This window comes from Zingiber officinale, chromosome 6B (genome assembly GCF_018446385.1).
Source record: "Zingiber officinale cultivar Zhangliang chromosome 6B, Zo_v1.1, whole genome shotgun sequence".
In the NCBI taxonomy this organism is placed as follows: domain Eukaryota; kingdom Viridiplantae; phylum Streptophyta; class Magnoliopsida; order Zingiberales; family Zingiberaceae; genus Zingiber; species Zingiber officinale.
In genome coordinates this window covers 29,590,749-29,598,444 of record NC_055996.1, presented here as the reverse complement: position 1 = coordinate 29,598,444, position 7,696 = coordinate 29,590,749, and the positions used below count along the sequence as shown (strand labels likewise).

Sequence of the window (7,696 nt, the reverse complement as noted above, 5' to 3'; positions counted from 1 at the left end):
TTCCACTTGGCCAAATGCACCAGATCGAAGCCATATCTTTCTAGACATGCGATGCCCAAGCTTCCCTAACGTACTATCATCCAAAAACTTCACCAGTACCATGAGTCAAGTTAAACTTGGTCTCTTTTTACTAATCCTAATTACCCTGTCGGGTTAGTTTGTTTTGGGTTACCCTGTCGGGTATGTTAGTTTTGGAGGTGCCAGCTAGCCTCCCCCTGAATTATTGGCCATTAATTTAGATTTTGGGTTTGTGTCGATTCTTTTTATAGTTATAATCAACTTGGTGATAATCTAAATTTTGTTGAGTTTTGAATTTTGATTTTAAGTTAAATTTATATTTTAGTTTTTGATCTGATTTATTCAAGTTTATATAATGTATTTTATCTTTAGGTATATAGAATTGATTAAGTCCTACTTGCGTGGTTAAGCACGCTTTCGGGACCCAAGTTTGTTTAGTTGCTTTGTGTTGGGTTAATAATGATTTAAAGGTTTTGTTTGAGTTTAACTTATATCCAAGTCCGGTTTTATTATAGCATGCCTTTTGGTTATTTAGAATTAAATCTAAATTTTTAGATCTTGTTGTGAATTTTTCCAACAATTCTTTTAACTTATTAATTTCATTTTTTAATGATAAATTCTCCTCCTCAAGTGTTCGATCTTGAGTTGGATTCGAATTTTTTAATTGTTCCTTGAGGTTTTGATTTTCCTCAAGAAGCGATTTATTTTCATTTTCCAACTTAACTACTTTTTTATTTAAACACGAGATAATTCTAAAGAATTTACGATTTAAGTTTAGGTATACCTCTTCGGAACCTTCGGAAACGAGTACGGACTCGTGGCTCGATTCGGGTTCGGACCCGTCTTCCGATTCCTCTGATTCGTCTTCCGTTTCAGCTTCGCGAGCCATCAGCGCGAGGTGACTTTGGTGCTTTTGCCTTTCTCCTTCCGATTCGTCTGAGGAGGAATCGTCCCATGTTGCTTTGAGGGCTTTCTTCTTTGTTGACTTTGGTTTGTCAAGTTTCAATCTTGGGCATTCGTTCTTGTAGTGCCCCTTTTTGTTACATCCGAAACATGTGACATTTCTTGAGTCGGCTGGCGAACTGATCTTCTGAAGATCCTGTTTGCTGAAGCTTTTCTTTTTCCTGGTGAACATTTTCCTTACCAGGTTCACCAGGTGTTCTTCGTCTTCAGAGTCTTGATCGGAATCTTCTTCAGATTCGGGTTTGTTCTTCTTTTCTTTAAAGGAACCTGCAAATAAAGCTACACCTTTCTCGACCCCGGCGTTAGTTTGCTCATGAAGTTCTAATTCACAGAAGAGTTCATCCAATTTTAATTTAGATAAATTTTTTATAATTTTGTAGGCATCTACGATTGATGCCCACAAATTGTTTCGCGGAAAAGCATTTAACGCGTACCTGATTAAGTCTCGGTTCTCCATTTGGTGGCCTATCGCGTGGAGACCGTTGAGGATATCTTTGACCCTCGCGTGGAGCTGACTTGCCGTTTCTCCTTCCTGCATTTTTATATTAAAATTTTATTTAACAAGAAATCTCTTTTTGTTACCTTTGTTCCTTCTGCAGCTCGATCAGTTTATCCCAAAGCTCCTTAGAGTTTTCATGTGGTCCGACCCGGTTCAGTTCTTCTCGTGTTAGTCCGTAGTGTAGAGTATTGATGGCTTTGTTTTCAATTGATGCCTTTTTCTTTATATCATTTGTCCATTCTTCAGGGTCTACTATTTTCCCGGAGTTGTCTACTGGAATTTTGTAAGCCTTTGTGACGCACATCCATTGGTCGTAGTCTGTCTTCATGTAGACCTCCATTCTCCTCTTCCAGTACGAAAAGTCATCCCCGTTGAATAGGGGAGGACGTACTGTGCTGAAGCCTTCTTGTTGAGACATCTTATCCTGCACACACTAAATTAACTGGAAAAAAATCCCAAGACTTCGTCTTGGATTAGCAGTGCGGGAGAAATAGAAACTCTAAGTTGGTGTTGTACCAATTTTGATTTTAAATGCAACGAAAAAAAACTTCCAAAAAGATAATAATATCAGTTTGGAATTCTTAAAAAAAATGATTTCACCCCCTGTCTGATTGGTGGTTGCACCAAATCAGAGCGGAACTTGGCTCTGATACCACTTGTAAGATCGTTAGATTCGATAGAGGGGGGGGGGGGGTGAATATCGATTCAAAAATCTCGAGTTAAAACGCAGCGGAAAAGTAAAGAAGTAAAGAGATGACACTGTTGATTTTTACTTCGTTCGGAGCCTGTGACGACTCCTACTCGAAGGCCCGTACTCCTTGAGTACTTTCGTTGGGCAATTCACTAGCAATTCGGATAATTACAATTTACGTACAAATATTGCTAATGAAAAAGAAAGAAAACAAAGCTAACCGACAAACAATGAATTAAAAAGAGAGCCGGAGTGAGTCGTCGGAGCTTTGTGAACGTTGTTGGAGCGCAGAGCAGCAGAGTGATTGGACTCAGAGTTCTCAGAAGACTTGTATTTTGAAGCTCCTGCCTGGGGCTTCTTTTATATGCTGCTCCGGGCGCCTGGATCCCCTCCGGGCGCCTGGAATGTGACGTAGCACTCCCAACCAGCATGCTCCAAGTGTCAACGTCGTCCTGGGGATAAAATTTGCCTCCGGGCGCCCGGATCCCTTCCGGGCGCCCGGAGCCATTCCGGGCGCCCGGACCCCCACTGTTTCCTACCTGCAAAACAGTGTTAGTCCGAGGCAAATAAACCCTGCAGCACAGTTTGTTAGCACATTTTTACAGGTACGCTCAGTAATAAAAATTAGCATCCAGAGTATGACTTAGATTCCGTCTTTCCGAGACCGGAATCTAGTCACGATCTCGACTTAGATATCCGAAATGGATCTAAGCCGGATCGACGCCTAATGTTCCCTTCCCGGGAACGCGTCCTCGCAGTCACTCCCCTCCAGTGACTTACCTCACTTACCTGCCAGACGTCCGGTCAGCCCGTCGACCCGTCTGGACTTCTTGCCAAGCGTCCGGTCAGCCCGTCGACCCGCTTGGACTTCTCGCCAGCTATCCGGTCAGCCCGTCGACCTAGCTGGACTTCTCGCCAAGCGTCCGGTCAGCCCGTCGACCCGCTTGGACTTCTCGCCAGCTATCCGGTCAGCCCGTCGACCTAGCTGGACTTTTCCTGCACACTTGATAAAAGTGTCAGACAACAACACAACTAACTTAACCCATTTGTCATTCATCAAAACCTGGGTTAGACAGTTAGTGCTACCCGCACCAACAGTAACAACCCTGCTCTAGGTTCAAAGGAAACTGGTATCGGACAAGAAAAATATACACACCGTGGTATAACATTGTCAGTCAATGTCATACACTACCAAGACTATATCCAATGGGAAAATTTTTTATCATCATAAATCCAAATGTACTCTTCCAGTTTACACTAGTAACGATTGTATCCCATAAGTGTTAAGCAATTAGCTCTACACTTCCTTACATCAGCGGGGTCGCATATTCCAATGCACCCTCTAAGTTATCCCACCAGGTATATACAGTTCACGGTCAAAGTCTTCATGGGATAGGATACATCGATCCTTTATAAACTATCCAAGCTGAAAATGATTTCTGACTAAATCAGTCCTTCCCACGTCAGTACAAAACATGTACTCAAAGGTGCTCTAGATACATAACTAAGCACAAATAAGCTAAAGGTTCGAACCTCTAAAAATAGAATATGACAATCCTTTACTGATCAACCAACAAAACTAAATCATTCATCTACTAACTAATCAAGCATACCTTAATCCTCCACAAGCAACTAAGGTATATCCAACCACATAATATCATATGTATACATCTCTACTCCCCATGAGAACAAGTTAGCATTCAAAACATTCAATCATTATTTATCCATATATTCCCATATCAGAGGAAGCATATATCAATTTTTTTTTTTCATCCTGTTAACTATCCATAACCAACCAGATTTATTAAAATCTCATAGGCACATTCAACCGTAAACTCTCCAGCACCCAATTTATAATCTGATCACCAACCATAATCATCAAACCTGTGAATATCATAAATGACACTCACTATGTCACCATCAATGACAACCCAAATATAAATCATCAAAATAGTTATCCACTAATAGATCATCAAAACAAATATCTAGTAATTGATCATCAGACAACCACATAACATTTACTCTCATAAATCATTAGAAATCAACATATCATAATATCTGATCTCACAATATCCCTCAACCTCAAATCATTCTCAACAATGATCAAACATGGTAACCCCCAATGATCAATTTCCATCGTACCTGGTACCCTAATATCCAAAAGATATGAGTATAAAACTCTCCTGGCTAAGTCAACAGGAATATGTAGGTATCATCCACTACCCAGCTAACAATAGCAGAGGCTAGTATGTGCCTCCATCTCCTACGAGTAGTAACAGAAGCTAACACTACTGATGGTATGATAAGAAATATCACCAGAGATTATAATCCTTTATCTCTATTAAGGTCAACCATCCTCAATGGCTAACCCATCACAAGTAATATGTGCTACAGCAACCAGACAGGTACTAAATAAAGAATGCTAATACCTGTCTTAACTATCATAAAATAAACATCATACCTATTTGGCGTCTGGAGATGTTCCATCGCTGTCCAGTCCCCAACTTCTGACCTCAAAATTCCGAACAAGAAAATCGCCGGAAATCCATATAAATCCGAAACGAAAATCCGAAACATAACCATATCGAAAATCCGAAAATGCCCAGTTTGACTCGCAAACCTGGCTAACCAAATATCCAGAATACCAACAACAGGTATCCGATAAATCTCCAGAACACCAAAAGCAGGTATCATAACCCGCTCTGATACCAATGAATTGGTATCAGATAAATCTCGAAAATCCATAATACAAAAATCCAACAAGTATCGCCAAACTTGGCGCTCTGATACCAAATAAATAAATTGGTATCAGGTTATCCCAAACATCAAAAATACGAAAACAAAAGATCGTATACCTGTGCTCTGATACCACTAAATTGTCACGCCCCCAGAAGAGTCCCTGTTCGAGAAAATTTCGACAGCATCTCCCTTGTACGGCGGACAATCAAAAATTTTCTACAAGCACTAAATACTCAGCCACAGGCGGCTGGAATCATAACAATAATAAAAATCAATCACCACGCAGTTTATATATATATTCAGCCTCTGGCTGACACAACCACGCAGTAATAATACTCTGACTCAAAAACCACCCTACTCAACTACACTCGTAAAGCTCAAAACCGCCGAACTCACCTCTTCTGCCATCCAGGCAGGCATGTAGTAGAATAAAAACCAAATCCAAATCCATCGATATAATAAAATCTATATCATGTCCATAAGCAAATAAATCCAGAATATAACGAGTTCAAACAGTCTAGAACAGAAAGAAACCAAAGAAAACCAAACATATCCTGGAGGTCAGGACCAGCACTACGTGCAGTGAGGACTAGCGACTGGAACTCCCTCCGACAGATCAACCCGAAAATATCAACAATAGAGGCGGGTGAGTCCAACACTCACAGTTGATATGCAAAGTAAAGAAACAACACCTAGCACTAATCATGCGTACAGTCTCCTGATAAAAGATAAGAATGCATCTGAAATAAACAGGAGAATACTGTACTAACCAGGTCCTGAGTATAAGGTCAAACAGTCCAAGGGATAAGGAAATCCTGTATGCATGTCAAACATAGGTATCCAAACAATATGCAGCATATAAATGCAGCAAACACAAACACAAGCAATAAATGCATCATGCATATGATGCCAATGATGCGTCCTGGTCACCCCTGACGCCAGTCGATCATCTCATACAAAAGTGAGGCCGAGTGGGTAGGGCTGTGACAACCGTGCACTCTGTCGTCACTACTCCTGATGAGTGACCGAGTGGACGGGATGCTGTCGGAGTACACCTATCCTCCTACCCCAAATCATAGATGGGGGAGCACAATGCTCTCAACTCCCGGTACACGATGACGGGGAGGAATTACTGCCGGATAACACGTTGTGTCACACTACCCATGAGCGGACCAACGGTGCCTAACAGAGTCCCTGCTGCAACACACTCAGCCTGAATCGACCACTAACCCATGAGTGGTGGTGTGTGCAGATCCATGTAACTGGCGATGTGCTCAACAATAATGGAGCGGACTATCGCACAGCATGCAATCATGCAAATGGTGCATGGCACTAACCACAAGAATATCCTGACCTAATCCACATATATAAAAATGCATCAAAGGTCAACGAATCCAAAACAATCCAAAGGTATACAGAAGGTATAAAACCTAGGTCCTGAACATGGTGAAACATGGTATATCACTACCCCTATAAGCATGTATAAACAGGTAAAATATACCTGAGATGCAAAACCAATTAATCAATCAAGCATGTAAGATTTGGGTAGTGATTAACCGGAACAGATAAGAAACACAATTAATACAACATGTTAATTTAATTACTAAGCATATCAAATGACATAAGTCAAAAGTACCCGCCTCCGAAAATAGAAAGGTCCAATCTGACTCCGAGATACTCGTCTCGCGTCAAAGTCCTGTGTTAAATCCCACAGTTTAACTAATTTAATTATAAACAAATAGATAAACTAATTTCTAATCCACTGACCAGTTAGGGTTAGTTTCATTAACCCCAACTACACCGCTATACAACTTCTAAACCTAAATCAATAATTATTGCTAACACAACTAGCAATAATCTAACACAAAGATCAAAACCATAAACCTTACCTCAATTCAACCGCTGCTGGAAGTCACAAAGTTGTTACCCAATTATGATTGTTTACAGCCAGCAAAGATAAATTGCTGCTGGAACAAAACGAACAAACCAAAACAGTAATTAATCCACATTCTTAAACATACTGAATTTCCAACCAAGCTACACCTTACCTCAATCCTCACAGCAGGGAGGTTGCTGCTGGAAATTGCTAGCTGAAAATACCTACTGTCGCAAATTCTTGGCCGGAGCTACACTGATTCTACAACCACAGACATCCACCCGGTGAGCACAACATCCTGTACCAAATCTGAAATCCAAATCCAATAAACCTTACTTACCCGATACCTTCTTGTTTTCTCTCTGTCGACAGCTAGTGGTGAAGCAGGAAGATCCGATGGTGAGGCATAGGTCACGGTGAAGCCACTAGAGCTTGGAGTTTTGCCTTTGGTTGAAGACCAACTCGCTAGAGCGGCGGTGAACCAAGTCTAGGGCATGACTCGATACTGCTCGCTCTCGGCAGTGGCACACAGAGGAAGAACTAGGCTCGGCGGGGTGGACACACTGTTCCAGTCGGCTGTGGGTGACAACGGCGGCGCAAGATCACAGGGGAGGCCGGCAGTACTAGGGCACGACCCAATCGGCAGAGAGGCTCGGTCAGCGGCGCCGGGTGGCTAGGGCACCGAGGGGTGCGTCGGCGATTAGGGCACAGCCGTCGGGCTGTGGAGTCGTCGGGTGAGGCTCGGCAGGCACGCGCGGGGAGAGAAGAAGGGAAGAAGAAGGGTTAGGGCCGGCGGTTAGGGCCGACGTCGGGCGTGAGAGAAGAAGAGGAGAAGGCTCGGGTAGGGAGAAGAGTTTTCGGTGAGGAGAATAAAGAAAAGGAATTTAAAAAGAAAAAGTAAAAAAATCAA

At 42.0% G+C, this 7,696-nt stretch overlaps 1 long non-coding RNA gene across 1 annotated transcript; it reads right to left on the bottom strand.

Moving 5' to 3' along the window:
* Positions 1-6,857: 6,857 nt before the first annotated feature.
* Positions 6,858-7,150, bottom strand: LOC121990042. The gene is made up of 3 exons (XR_006114420.1): positions 7,127-7,150; positions 6,959-7,047; positions 6,858-6,874 (listed from the first exon to the last, which is right to left on the bottom strand). It is a non-coding gene; the product is annotated as an uncharacterized LOC121990042 (long non-coding RNA).
* Between the last annotated feature and the right edge of the window lie 546 nt (positions 7,151-7,696).